The sequence below is a fragment of the Anastrepha ludens genome, chromosome 4 (genome assembly GCF_028408465.1).
Source record: "Anastrepha ludens isolate Willacy chromosome 4, idAnaLude1.1, whole genome shotgun sequence".
Taxonomy (NCBI): Eukaryota; Metazoa; Arthropoda; class Insecta; order Diptera; family Tephritidae; genus Anastrepha; species Anastrepha ludens.
This window is the reverse complement of record NC_071500.1, coordinates 39,077,604-39,094,207: the sequence shown is the minus strand read 5'-3', so window position 1 is coordinate 39,094,207 and position 16,604 is coordinate 39,077,604.

Here is a 16,604-nt window from a genome sequence, read left to right as displayed (position 1 = left end):
CTTCCAAGCCAAAATCACCACTTTTAAAGCGTGCAAACCACTTCTGGCACGTTCGCTCAGATAGAGCATGCTCACCATAAACTTCCACCAAGATACGATGACTTTCGGCTGCTTTTTTCTTCATATTAAAATAATGAAGAAGAATTCCCCGCAAAAACACATTATTTGGCACGAAATTCGACATTTTCAAGTGTGGTAAAAATATTGTTGTTTACGCTTCAAATAAAAAACTTATACTGACGTTTGTGCCTTACGACAGTAGCTCTCCAATGAATGTTTGGAAATGTGGATCGATGGAATAATAATCAAGTTACGCCATCTGTTGTAAAACCGCACGAACTTATTCATAGTCCTATAGAAGAAATTCAAACCTTAGAAATACAATCAGATAACATTTTAGATAGATTAAAACGTGATGATATGAACAAAGAAGAAGAAACATTTTTAACGGAACTTATTCAAAAAAATTCCGATCTATTTTTCCAAGAGGGTAACTTACTTACTCACACTCATGAAGTACGACACGAAATTACGACAACGATTAACAAACCGGTGTATTCGAAGATATATAGGTACCCTCAGATCCACGAGGAAGAAATCAATAAACAAATGCGGGAAATGTTAGAACAAGGGATAATTAGGGAAAGTATATCTCCATACAATTCTCCTTTATGGATTGTGCCCAAGAAGTCGGACAATTCAATGAAAAAAAAATGGAGAATAGTAATAGACTACAGGGCTTTAAATGAAATAACTGTCAGTGATAAATTTCCCATCCCAAATATTGATACAATTTTAGAAAAGCTTGGTCGAGCACAATACTTCACGACTCTCGACTTAGCCAAAGGCTTTCATCAAATCCTTATTAAAGAGGAAGATAGGAAGAAAACAGCATTTTCTACTCCATTAGGTCATTATGAATTCGTTCGTATGCCTTTTGGACTAAAAAACGCTCCTGCTACTTTTCAAAGATTGATTAATTCAGTACTAAGGGAGTATATCAACAAAATATGTGTTGTATATCTTGACGATATTCTAATTTTCAGTAGCACAATACAAGAACATAAGGATAGTATACAGAAAATTTTCAATGCTCTTAGAAAACATAATCTTAAGATTCAAGTTGATAAGTGCAATTTTTTCGCAAAATCTACCGAATATCTAGGACACATTCTTACCACTGAAGGAATCAAACCTAATCCGAACAAAATCGGGGCTATCCAAAAACTAAAACTTCCAGAAAATCAGAAACAGATAAAATCATTCCTAGGTATAACAGGATATTATAGAAAATTCATAAAAGACTATGCTAAAATTGCCCATGGTTTGACAAAATATTTAAAAAAGAATGCCAAGATTAATAAAAATGACCCTCAATATACGGATGCATTCTACAAACTTAAGAGACTACTAATCGATACACCCATCCTTAAATACCCAGATTTTAAACGGAAATTTAAATTAGCAACAGATGCCAGCGAATTCGCAATAGGCGCAGTAATAACACAGGATAATCATCCTATCAGTTACGCAAGTAGAACCCTAAATGAACACGAAAGAAGATACTCAACAACAGAAAAGGAGTTGTTGGCTATCGTTTGGGGAGTAAATTACTTCAGGCCATACATATATGGAAGAAACTTTGACCTTATGACAGACCACCAACCACTAAAATGGCTACAAACAAAATATAAAGGAAAAGACATAAATCCTAGGCTTCAACGTTGGTTACTCAAACTTGGTGAATACGATATTAACATCGGGTATATCAAAGGCAAGGAGAATACTCTAGCCGATTTTCTCAGTAGAATTAACGCAGATACTGGTGAAATTTGTGCAGTAGATGAAAATACAAGGGAAATTGACTTAGACAATATAAGTACAACCGCTACTATTCACTCTCAAGAAGAGGAACTGAACGATCATTTTCCCATATTAGACTCAGTCGCTAACCGTTTTTATACCCAAATAATCTTGACAGAAAGTAAGACGGAAGAAATTAGAATAGTTGACAATAAAAGAAAAATTTTTGTAAGTCTAGACGATATTAGGAGTGGACTCATGTCGGACATTTTCAGAAGATTTATAAAAACGGGGAAAGTAGGAATTTATTCAGGAATTTCAGATTCAGACTACAACATAGTGCAACAGAAGCTAATAGAATTATTTAATGGTAGTGTAAAATTCTACAGATGCTCATATCATGCTAAAGATATGAGAAACGAGGAAGAAGCTTACAGATATATTCAAAAATATCATAAAGAAGAAACTGGACATGCGGGGATAAATGAAAATTATCAGGGTTTAAAAAATACAATATACTTTAAAAATTTGAAACTACTTATCCAAAAATATATTAACAATTGTGATATTTGTTGTAGAGGTAAATACGACAGAAAACCATATAAACCGAAATTCTTTATAACGGAAACACCCACAGATACGAATGAGATAATACACATGGACACTTACGTAATTAAGAAACATAGTTTTCTAACCATCATAGACAAATTTTCGAAACAAGCTACTACTATTTACTTAGAAGACAGAAACAGTATAACACTTATAGAAAAACTTCGTTTATATTTCTCTCTCACCTCAAAACCGAAACGCATAGTAGCTGACAACGAATTCAACTCAACAAATGTAAAAGATTTTCTTAGGCAAGAACAAGTGGAAATTCATTTTACAAAGACAAATTCTCATACCGGAAACGCGGATATCGAAAGGTTTCACAGCACCTTAGCAGAAAGATTTCGAATGTTAGAAATGGAAAATTCAAGTTTAACAGTCCAGGAAAAAATATACAAATGTACTGAATGGTACAACAGATCCATCCATTCCGTAACCAAGACAAGACCAATAGATATAGCAAATGGAAAAATAGAAAAGAACAAAATTTATAATTTACTACGGACCACAAAAGAGAGAAAAATTACAAAGTTGAATATTGACAGGGAGGAATATCAAAACACAAATCAGGAAGGGTACGTGAAAAACTATAAGGCTGTTCGACATAAACAAGAACCTAGATACAAAAAAACGAATTTATCAAATATTCACCCAACTAACATAAAAAGGACTACTAAATTTTCAGGTACACATGACACTGCTAATAACCATAATAATGACGCTCTTCACTGTAAACAACACCACATTAGTTGTCGAAAACATCAATAGTACAAATGGCTTCGCTGAAATAGCACTAGAAGACGCAGACATAACTTACAACTACGACACTATTCTACACATCATTGACCCCAAGGAAATTCAATATGTCATAGAAGGACTCGAAGAAAATACAAAAGTAATAGCAAACGACAGACACTTCCTTAATACAGAACTGGAAAAAGCAAAATCAAAACTCAAGACAATCATTCCTACTAGACATCCGAGAGGACTAATAAACTTTATTGGAACAGGCATGAAATGGCTATATGGCACAATGGACGATTTTGACAGGACAGAAATAGAAAGACATTTACCAGCAATTGACAACAACAATCATGCAATAATAAAAACCCTTAACGGAAACATAGAGATAAACCATGTATTTAACAAAACAATTTCAAAACTAAAAGACGCAATAGAAAGTGACAGAACGCAGATTACCTCAAAATTAAATCAAATATCCAAGAATGACAAAGAATTAGAAAATAAGCTCCTATATCTGGATATATTGCTAAAAATTAAAATTCTGCTAGACAATATTGAACACATACAAAATAATCTTGTAGCCACAAAGACAAATACTATGAATAATAATGTATCAACAAGTGAAGAAATAATTCGTTACAACATCGATCTCTACAAAATGCAAAATACAAGATTAAGTGCAGGACATTATAAAGAAAATAAAATAATTTTTATAATACAAATACCTAAAGATATAAGAAAAGTAAAAAGATCAATTTTTGTACCTATACCTAATGAAAACAAAGAAGAACTTGTTTTTGAAAAAAGAGAGATCCTAAGAATAAACAATTCAATTTATGATTTTAATAATGAAGTAAAAAGAAGCAATTTAAAAAAGTCTAATCTTTGTATTTTCAGAAATAATTGCTTAAGAAAAAAGAACAAACAAGTAGAAACTATAGAAATACAACCTGGCTTAATAATCATAAAAAATCATGTAAATTCTATAGCTAATAGTAGTTGTAATAATAGACAGTTCAATTTAAGTGGAAATAAACTAATAACATTTAACGGTTGTAAATTAGAAATAAATGGAGATCTGTATTATAATTCTGAAGATAAGTTTGAACAACACTTTTTAATAAATAATAATTTTAATTTAAATAATATTACATCTCAGCTAACGTTTGATGAATTAGTATCGAATCAGATCGAAAACATTCAAAAGATCGAAGAAATCAGATTTCACAAAAAACTAAACTACATTTTTAATAGCCTAGCGTTGACATTCAGTTTAATAGCCCTAGGTACAGTAGTCATATTTTACATATATAAAAAATCAAAACATAACGAAATAGAGATAACTAGAAAAACTCAGGAGAGTTTTCAGTCAAAGGGGGGAGGAGTTACGTCAACTACCCATTCCAATAACTCAACACACTCCCTACCCATTAATTGGGAACAATAATTTAATGAACCCAAATGTCAACAAACTGCATTTTCTTTATTTAACAATATTTCGCAATAGTAGCAATTTAATGTCAACAAACTGCATTTTCAACATTTAACAATATTTCGCAATAGTAGCAATTTAATGAACTCAAATGTCAATAAACTGCAAAGTTCGACAAACTGTTTTTTTTTTACAAATAATTCTCAAATGTCAATAAACTGCAAAGTTTGACAAACTGTTTTTTTTTCACTTAACAATATTTCCGCAATAATAACAATTTAATAAATTATTATTTTTTTTGCAATACTTATTTCAACAGACGTCAGCTGAACTTCTAAATAATATTTTAGCTTATAAGTATTACATTTTGTAACTTTAGCTTCAGTTTTAACTGGGCTCTAGAACAGGTTGGATTCATTTTGTAAAATGGACTGATAAATAAAAGTAATTTTTTTTGCTTACGGAACCCTCGGAATCGTTAGTTGTATGTGTACTGAAGCATTTCTCTTCATAAAGAGTGTACAAACCTTTGTGTTTATGTTTATTCTCCGTCGAAAAAAAATTGCAACTTAGCAACACGACACAAATCGTTTCACAATAACGAAAAATTCGTATATTTATTCAAAAAAAGTTGTACACATAAAATGAATGTTAATTCGGAACTTAATCTAAGAATCGAGAAAGTTCTGCACAAACACAATTTATATTGTACAATATTTTGATTTTTTCTTTTTTTTATATGAAGAAAATATTAAAAAAAAATTTTTTTTTGCTAAAAACCTTCCCCTAGTGGACCCCTATAATATGAAAAAGGAACGAAACGAACAAATACTTTGCAATATGAAGTCCGATGAAAAGCGAAAAACAAATCTCAAAGCTATTGAATTGTGCCAAAAAGATTCATGCGATTAAAGTAGCCTGAAGCCCGATATCTTTAAACAACCTGAAATCATTTATTGTACCTTAAATCACTCTGTACCAAATCGCATTTTTTAAGTAATTATAAAGAATGACCATATACCCTATTAAATAAAACAAATAACAGTTAACAACCAAAACGCCTTTTTGACTTAACATTTTTGAGGTAAAAAAAAACTCTACGAGTATTTTACAACTACCATTCTTTGGACGACTCTAAAAGGAAATTTTACACAAAAAAAAAATTTGGTCGTAATCTAGTGTGTGAGAGAGAGAGAGAGAGAGAGAGAGAGAGAGAGAGAAAGTGTGTATTTAAGAAGTACGATGCACAGCACAAGAGCAGATCAATGGGGCAGCGCATCTGTATACCTATAGAGCAGGGTCGGTAAAGCTTGCGCTTGTGAGCAGTACACTCAACACACGTATTCTTACGCTCTTCAAATCAGTCGTTATTCTAAACCTAATTCTTATGATACAGTAGACATACCATACATATTTGGATATATGAATAAAATGATTGAAAAAGTCCCAAAAGTATAAATCTAAATTAATTTAAATTACTTAGTATTTAGTTTAGATTAATATTAATTTTTAATTTTTGGCGCATTTGGTTTTTGACGCACTGGTTTACTCTTTTTACTTTTCACTGGGCAGAGCGCTTACTCTGTGCTCACCAACACACTCGTAACAACACTTTACCGACCTCTGTTATAGAGGTGAAAAGAATTTTCGAAAAATTTGCTGAAAACAACCGACGAGTCGGAATCAAATTCTTTTCATATCTTTGTTTAATCCCTTCTGATTTGGACTTAGTTCTTTTTATTAAAAAAACATTTTATTTTTTGCTTATTATTAATTTTTTCCAGAGCAATAAGAGAATTTTATACAATCTTCCAACGTTTTGTATTCCCCTTTCAATACTATTATGAAGTATTTGATGTGCCCTAACCACTGAGCTCGATGCCCGTTATTGTTCAAATGCGGTCTATCAAAATTTGCACTAACTGAGTAACCCAATACTAACACTAATAAAAAATCCAAGTTCGTCCTGCACTCCGCCTCTCGCCATATTCGTGACATAATTATTTCAAATTTTATAGCATTGCCTGCATTACTCGCTACTATAGGTCATTTTATTATACATATTATATAATAAATAATTATTTATATACAAAAAATTAAATATGTCAAATTTTGTAATTCCTACACAAATACACGTTACAAGCCACCATTAAATTAAAATTACTTACTTACTCTTAAAATTACTTGCTCAATAATAAAAACATCTCTACTAAATTACCAATATTCTCTTTTTTCACTTGCTAATCTAAATCTTTTTCAGTATCAGCTATTCTCCGGTCGAACTTAAGCAAAAACATTTTACACGACATAACTATCAAGATCATTTTTAGCTCATCTTGCATATGTTTAGCAGAAATAAATTCTCAACTGCACCAAATAACAGCGTGAACTAAGAGGGGCTTGTGAAAGAAATCGACAAGTTTCAATTTTCGCTTAAAGAACATATAAACACATACATATAAATATCTATGAAAAACCAACAAGCAAAATATTAGATTTATTTTCAGCCATGTAGCATATTCGTACCTATCAAACTTAACTTAAATGTTATCTATATACTAGCATATTTAGTTAAAATGCTAACCTTACTTACGTACAAACATACATACATACCTAAATATATCAAAATGAGGTTGACGTTGTGTTAAACACAAAGTAAGCAAATAAAAGTTTACATATTTCCGAAATTTAAGGTGAAATACAAATACCCTGTATGCATATGCAATCATTTTAAAAACTGAAATTAGAAATTAATACCCACATTTAATGTTCTAGAAAAAAGGGAATCTAATTCAGTTTAAACCTTGTATTTACTTATACATACTAACATTTACACGAATTACAAACTACAAACCATTAGCAAATTTTCAGCAAAATATATTAATGTATTTACATATTTAATATGTTGATGTTCACAAAGGAATCTCGATGTTTTATTAAACAAGTATTGTAGGTGAATTGGGGCAAAAAGCCCAAAAATATACATGCACACATACACACATATAATACATCCAAATGTAGGTGAATTAGTAGGTGTACGTAGTGTTTAGCTCAGTACAAAATAGTGAGTCACGAAAGTAAAGCCAATTATTAATATAATATTTTTTATAACTTTCAAAAAGTTTAGTAGACTTGTCGTGGTAGCTTCGTTCTATCAATATTACATGCATAAATCAATATCCAGAATTGTAGATTCGCCCATAAATACCTTTGTGTGACTTTTCTACCAAAAATATACCTATGCGGTTTCCCCTTAATTTACTGATTGAATTGGTTTTTCTATGAATCTTTTTTGTGAATTTTCGCAGAGAAATGAGCCGGAAGAGAATCTTTTCTGTTTCAGACGCTCTCGTTTGCCGCCGAAAACAATGGAGTCTCTGAGGCAAAAGTAGAGGACATTTGCCAAATCACAGGACAGCTTGAACTCTAACGATGGTGGTGACATCCCCCTTATTCAGAGGGTAAACAACTCGTGTTCACTTTCGATCCGATTACGGGTTGACTCCAATTTCACCAGCTTGCATAAAGGTATATTTCGAAATATATAAGGGTGAGATTTATGGTAAAACACCATCTCCTACTCTGTTAATAAGCTTGCAGCTCTCCGTCTGCGCTGACAATGAAGTGTTACAGGTTTTAATTACTCTAAATAATAGCGCCCTTCTCAATTAGGTGCAAAAAAAAAAACTGGCATCATGGCGTTTACAAATTACAATGACAATACAACAACTAAATGTGAAGTGTGTAGAAAAGTATTTGTCTTCATAATTTGCAAATGCCTGTCTATTGCAAGTAATTGTGAATTTGCGTAGTATTTTATTACTTGAATTTAAACAAATTAAGTTCCAAGCCAATCGAGAAAGTCAAGAAATGGATTGCACTTATTACCCGTCTCTCTCAACCTCTTTTCACTGCACTAGCATTACTATGTCTCCTACATGTACATATATAAAGTACCTTATAAATTGAGAGACTATTACTAATACTGGACAGACGTAGATTGCACCTTACTGTTTTTTTTCAAATATTTTTCTATTGGTTCTTCTAAAAACACCAGAATGTTAAAATTTTCAAGTTTTTTTTTCTTCACAGTTTTCTATTTATAGTACCTTAAACATATATTTTTTATATATTTGACCACAAATCAATGAAAAAGTACTTATTTTTCTGGAACTAAAAATGTATTTTAGAAAATACACAAAAAACCCAAAAGAACACAGAAATATCACGTAAAAACTTAAATGTAGAGTTCCCCACACCTAATCTATATTCGCTTGGTAGCCAAAGCATTTATTAGCTTTTCCAAAACACTACGCGATAGCTTAGCCCATAATTTAGCCAACTGTGTGGTCAAGAAATATTCGTGGACTGACCTTTTTTTATATAAATACCTCCTGCAACCCTCTTATCTACCTAACATCACTTCTTCCTTGTTCGAAGCACACATATCGTTTTGTCATGATCAATGACCTAGACAAAGTTGAGTAGTACAAAAAAACTTAAAATAACATAATACAACGTTGCATAACATTACTATACTTAGCACAACATAGCAAACATAAGCAGTTAAGCGAGTAATTTACCTTCAAAAATGTCTTATGCATATACAGGTCAAGCAAAAAATTAAAGAAAGCAATTGAAAGCAAGAAAATCAAAAGAAAGCAATTGAAATGTTTCTAAGCCAACATTTTTGAATGGCTAAATTCCAAAATTAATATAATTAGTATGGCGCGCATACATCTTTTAAGGCTAAAAACTTGTTGCTCAAGGCCAAGCATGGGAATTCCAACTACTCATTAAAATGGACGAAATTACACATTTACATGATATTGCTTTAAGGTTTTACTAAAATTTCACGTTTAACATAACAAGCATAACAGCACACAACACAACATAACACGGCATAACAGAACATAACATAACAGAACATAAAAGAATACAGCGTATTATAACACAACATATCAAAATATAACATAACTTTACATACCATAGCATAACAAACATCGCGTAGCAAGACGTAACATAGGCCAGCTCATATGAATTTACTATAATCTTAATAGGTCTCACTATACAACATATGTATTATTATATCTGAGAGAGGGTAGAGTTATCTTATGATTCCATGTGAACCCAGTCCCAAAGGGATAACTATCGAAATTCTTTTGAAAGTCTAGACCCTCTCGTGTCTGCCTGCCAGTCTCCATTAAGCCCTTAAAAATTATGTTTCCTAGGCCTTTCATTAGAACTTAGAGATGATGAAAATTTACTTATACTGCTCTTAGGGCATCAAGTACTGTTGCATCCCATTCACATCTACTCAATGAAGTGCAAAGTTTTATTTCAGACACATATGCATTAGGGCGGGTCAATTTGTTCTTAAGAAATATAAGCTACTTTGTTTCGGCGATTGAAGTATTTTACTGGGATTTCTGAACAAAAACGTACCTGGAAGCATAGCTCTAAAATATATTTCGACACTTCTTAATTTTGAGTTATTAATCCTTAATAATTATTTTTATTTTGTTGCAGTTTTTTGGGAGAAAATCCACGTTTATGGTTTTTGGGTACAAGAAATTCAGTTTTTATGTCTATTTTGCTTTCCGGTAGGGAGCGTAACATTGCAAAGTTTAGTTAATTTTACTACTTTTAATGGAAAACATCGATTTTCCCTACACTCAAATATAAAAAAAAAACAAAGACAAAAAAAACTATTTATTGCAATTATTTCATTTAAAATATAAAAAATATATAAAACCTAAAAGTATTTGATGATAAAAAAGCAATAAAATTTTCTAGAAAAATTGGTTCATTATATTTTTAACTGTGTGACACAAAAATCTTTTAAATCTCAGGTTTTGTCAAATAAAACGTCAAATATACGCCACTCATTCATAATTTGTGAATATTTTTTTCATTTTAAATACTATAGGCCTCTTCTTTTCCCTAAGCGTTAGCAAGTGGCGAATAGATGACGCAACTGGTATAAATGAACATATATTGGCAACGCGGGAAAAGAGCTGCCTTATATTACATGTGTTGGTAAGGCAGTGCGGCATAGCAGTCTAATGAGCTATAGCCATACTTACTAGCAGCGAATCTTACTCGATAACTTTGTTGTTGCGAATGCAAATTTTTCGTGAAGTTAATCCAGCATGAAGAGTGCGGAAATGGCGAATAGAAGAGACCTTATTTTAAATTACTATTTTGTTTACCAGTGTGTATAAAGATTATATGCGAAAAAACTATTTTCGATTTTATTTCCAGCGAGTTAAATCCTCAGAGGGTATTTTGCTATTTTATTTTGACATAAACGTCAAAATAAAATGTACACCAGATATTATTAACTTTTGACTATTTGTTTACATAAAATAAAATGTACACCAGATATTATTAACTTTTGACTATTTGTTTATTTATTTTATAATTTCAATTATTTGTTTATAAAAATATGGTTCGTACTAAAATAAAACCCATATACCTGTAAGGTTACGATCTTAAGACAAAATTTATAAAACTTCTGCAAATGTTCAGCAAAATTTCACAATTTTTACTAGGAATTTATAGAAAAATTTCAGGTACGCAGTTTTGTAGATTATTGAATTTTGGTATACTAAAATACAAAATTCAAGTAGTCCAAAAATGCGTTGATTTTTGACAATTTTTTCTGCTGACTGTATAGGATGTATTTTCCATATAAGAAAATTGTGTCGAAAGAGAAAATGCGCTAGACGGCTTCCTAAAGAAATTGTCAAAAATCAGTGTAATTTTGAGTGTACTTAAAACTTGCATCTCAATATACCAAAATTGAGTGATCTATAAAACTAGATAACCGAAATATTTCTAAAAATTCGAAGTAAAAAGTCTGAAATTGTGATGAAAATTTTCCGAATTTTTACAAGTTTTGTACTAAGTTCGAAGTTTCAGTTTATATAACTTTTGTTGTAGTTGAACTATACTTAAAAAAAAAAATAAGAGGAATTTGAAAATAAATAAATAAATAGTCAAATCTTAACAACATGTGGTGTACACTTTATTTTGACGCTGACTATATTCTGAAAAATAAAACGGAAAAACTATAGAGTACTGATTTTACTTTCCAAAAAATAATCATAATAGTGACATGTAACAGATTAACACGCACCACAAAAATATTTTTTAATAAATTCTGCTATGAGTCTGTTAAACCAACGTTCAACTTAAACGACAGAAATAACTCAAACATTTTCTAAAAAAAAATTATTGAGGTTGAACAACCAAATAAGGAGGCTTAGAACTCATTTTAGAGCTACGACTTCTTGGACTTTTCCATTCAGAATTGCCCGTAGAATATTGCAGTGGCCGCAACAAAGTAGAGAAAACATTTGACATATTTACATGTCTATCCCTTCACTGATTAGAAATATTAAAAATAGATGTATGTGCAGGTGTATACAAATATTTATTTAAGAACTAAAATAGTATCAGAAAGAAGTAAATTCAAAATATAGTTGAAAAATAGATATTACACCTCATTTATTACAAAAAATACGTTGCTGAACGGAAGTTCAAGGCATCCTCACAGCATCAGCGTCAAAAAAACCACAACTACTACTACTGAGCTAAAAGCGTTAATTCCTCAAGGCAGGGCAGGTCCCACCCATATATGTAGTTAGTTAATATAATATACATACATATATATGTAGGTAAATATTTCTTAGTTTTATGTATGACTGTATGACATGTGAAATTTCTGGTATTTACAAAAAAAAAAAAAAAAACAATATAATATATTAGTAAAAAAACTAATTAAATGTATTTACTTAAAAAATAAGAAGATTAAACACCCCCCTCCAAAAAAAAAGAAACAAAATTACTTTATGCATACGAAACTTTCAAGTTGAACATTACAAATACACAAAACTAAAAAATGTTGTAAAATATAACAATATTTTTAAAAGCAACCAAACAGAAAGGTTTAATTAATAATGTTGATATAGAGAAATTTTATTGCTGTTAGAGATTGCAAAGATAAAGTAAAATAAAAAAATGGAAAGTTGTAAAGATTATTAAGAATGCATTGTGGGCACCTCAAAGTGCGATCGAACCATAAAATTATAATATATGTACTATTTTAACAAATATTACAATATATGAAATTTATTCATTTACATATACTCTGTAAATTTAACAGCACTAAAAAATGCCCAAAAAGTAACAATAAAAACCATCGTTAGCTATAAAATTTATATGTGGCAACTGTCAACTTAAGCTAACAAAGCAAAAGCGAAATTTCACCAAAACAATACTATTTGTGGATAAAAAATTGAACTAAAAATATATATACTTATAATTATGTCAAGGTACATTTATAAAGGCAAGAAGTTACGTCAATATATATATATCTATGTGTACATTTTGTGTGTCCAAGAGACAATCAGTAATTTGCGTGTACACGAGAAACCGTGTGGGTGCGTGCCTATCGTTAGTTTGATGCGGAAATAACTGACTGGTGTAAATTTTAATAAAATCGTATTAAGATACTGGAATATTATTTAAATATTAAAATTGAAAATCAAAAGCATTTGCCTGCTTGTGAGGGTATTTGTAGCTGTGGGAAGTTTCTGCATTAAACTGACGATATTCACACTTAATAAATTTTAATATATACATATATACTTGCATACATTAATACATTTATACTTCGTAACATAGAAAGAGATTCTTACAAGTCCATTTATACTCTAGTATATTCTTTTACAGGGTTACCCCATTTTTGCGTATGCAATCAAATCTCATGGGTGGGCTTACAGCTAAATACTAAAAGTAAGTTCACACCACCGATCATAACAATACTCTAGGAAAATCAGATAATCAAAAAAAAAAAAATATAATATATATATATATGGATATACATATGTACATACATATATATGCTTACACACACATGTAAATTGTTTAGAACTCATTTATATTTACACCTTCCGAGAAATTCTTTAATGGCTGTTTGGATGCATTTGATTAAGTTTTTTTTTTAAGTCCAGCGTTTTTTTTCGAACTTTATAAGAAAACTTCAAATTTAAATTGGTCGAGCCAAGGAACACCAAGAGATTTAGTGGCTCTTAAAACACTCATACTAAAAAGCCCAATTATAAGAAAACTTACTATCACTTATAAGAAAAATGAAGTACACAATTTTTAGTTCATGTCGTTTATGTATGAAATAAAATATATGTTACATACTCACCACAACTCCTCTGGCAGCACACGATGGGCATATCAAAATTTTCCATTACTTTTTGTCAGAGTTCGGCATATCACTTCAAACGCCTATGGTCTCGCTCTTCAGCTCTGTAATCATTTCAGGCTTATTGGTACTGACCAGGTAGAGCCAACCTGTGGCTCGTGAGCCACATGCGACTCTTAGAAGGATTATTTTTGGCTCTCGATAAATGCACCAGAGTTCCCTTTTCATTTTTGTTCTATGTATTATATTGTTACGAATTCGTTACGTCTCTTAATTTTTTTTCTGAATCCATTTGAAATTAGCACAATTTACGGTGAGTTTTCCATTTCTAATATAATTATGGTCTAAAAAGCATCTGGAGAATTAGAATTAATAGAGATATAAGAAGATCAAGCTTTGCAATTAAAATATAAGTCGACGTCGATTACTGAATTTTGGAAATTTGTACCAGAATCGAAGTATCCTCAATTATAAAAGGCTGTTTGTCGCATTGGTCGAAAAAAAACCGATCGATATTAACGAGCCAGCATCTCAAAGAATTACTAAGAAGTGCTGTCACCAATTATTTACCAAATTTTAAGGACGTATGAAGAGAAGTGAAATAAATGTAATTTTAGTTTTTAATATTTAAATTCAGTTTCTGTAAAAAAAATTTTTTAATACCATTTTTTGCATATCTTTTAAATATAAATATAATTGCGGCTCGCGAAAAAATTGAAATTTAAAAAAATGGCTCGAACTATTAAGCAATTGGCCACGCCTGGTATGGACCACACTTTTCACTTTTAGCAGCAAAGAGTAGAGCAATAATGTCAAATCGCAAAATCGCAGCGGTCATTTGAACTTCTTGTTTCGTGAGATAATTCGTATGCGGAACTTCGTTCGTAATTGTTTCATGATCTGTGTGGCAAGGCCTGTTGAATCCACATGTTGTCCAAGCCCATCTAATTCAGACCATAAAAGATTTGTTATCATGTCATGTCAACGTTCGCCGCTCACCATAACAGCACTACCTGCAACATTTTCGAGGAAATCAACGTAGTCAACCCAAAACCCCACCAAACAGTGAATGCATTAACTTAGATTAGATTAGATTTGTGGGGAGTCAGATAGGTCCAAGCACTCAGACAGAGGACTATTATACTACACCCGAATAGATTACAGTGGAAGAAGTAGAGAGACACAATAGATATTAAATGAATGGTAAGACTGAAAAATTGGTTTGCGGTCGCGTAAGGCACCCGATTGTCCGGCGGCATCGGGAACAGTTTGCACCGCTCTGACAACTGGTGGCAGATCTGGCAGTGGTCAGTGTTTTCCTCGTTTCCTCAGACTCCGTTTAGCTTGAGGCTGTACGCCGCCTTCATCGCTTCCTTTCGAATTTGAAGATCTAGAGGTTGAAGTTCAGGATGGCATTAAAGGCATCGCCAAATGTCGTACTCATAGCTTCCATGATACTCCAGCACACACTTCTCTGTAGTCCGTTTGTCCGTTAAAGGGTTTTACTTTGGAATTAACCGTAGTAGCTTTCCACCAAACTACATAGGCGTATGTAATAATGGTCCTAATTAGGGTGATGTACAACCAGTGTTCTTAGACAGGTCTTAGACCCCATGTCTTGGCAAAGGTTGTCTTAGCCTGCCAGAAGACTTTTAGTGCTTGTGAGCCCTTCTGCTTAACGTCCTCCAGTTCATCTTGCTATATAGAATTAACCACAGTAGCTTTCCACCAGCCTACAGAGGCGTATGTAATAATGGTCCTAATTAGGGTGATGTACAACCAGTGTTCTTAGAACGGTTTTAGACGCCATGTCTTGGCAAAGATTATCTTAGCCTGCCAGAAGACTTTTAATACTCGAGAGACCTTCCGGTCAACGTGCGTGTTTCAGGTCATCTTGCTACATAATACGTTTTGACCTCTAAGTTGTTGACCGCAGAAGACAGTTTCAGTGTTACTCCTTTCAATGTTGGTAGTAACAGGCCTTCCATATTGCGTTTCCAAGTGAAAAGTACCAAGGTGCATTTTATAGGATTCACCGAAAGACAATGCAATTCGCGCCAATGCTAAATCTTGTTTAGAGCTACTTGGATTTTATTGCATATAGCTTTTAGTGACCACCCTGATTAGTACGCACACATCACCCACATAAGCTTGGATGTGTTTTGTGGATGCAAAGCCTTTTCTTGAATATGTGTAATAATCAGCACCCTAAATTTTCATTTATATTTGGATCACTTTTGCGCGCTATTCGACTGAGTATCGCTAAATGACTAAGCTTACCAAAGTGAGTATTACCAATTGCCTGAAAAAATTAAATAAAATTTACATATCACAAATAATTGCTGTGAATGATCTGCCACACCCTTAAATTATCCTATTTATAAATTATATACAGTTATAATTGCACGTACAATGAAAGGCACCAACAAAATACATAAATTAAAAGGGCATTATTCCACCTCTCATCCAGTTAAAGATCATTTGAGTATAGTAAACGTAGTCGTAAATATTCCACTGAAAAAACTGCAGAGCAAAAAATTTATTCGAAAATTCTATGAAAATAATTCGCTTCCAACGAAATATGTACTAGGAATCGTACCGTTGTTTCTTAGCTGTACTTCAAAAAATATTTATTTATAAAATATATAAGTCATGCTTGCGGCAATTTATGTGAAAAAAAAATTGAGTTTGGATGGAAACGTTCTCTGCATAGTAGGAAAGTTCATATTAAATTAAGAACTATGAAATTGAGGGTTGATCAAGTAGAGTTGATCGTAAATTAGCCAATATCTA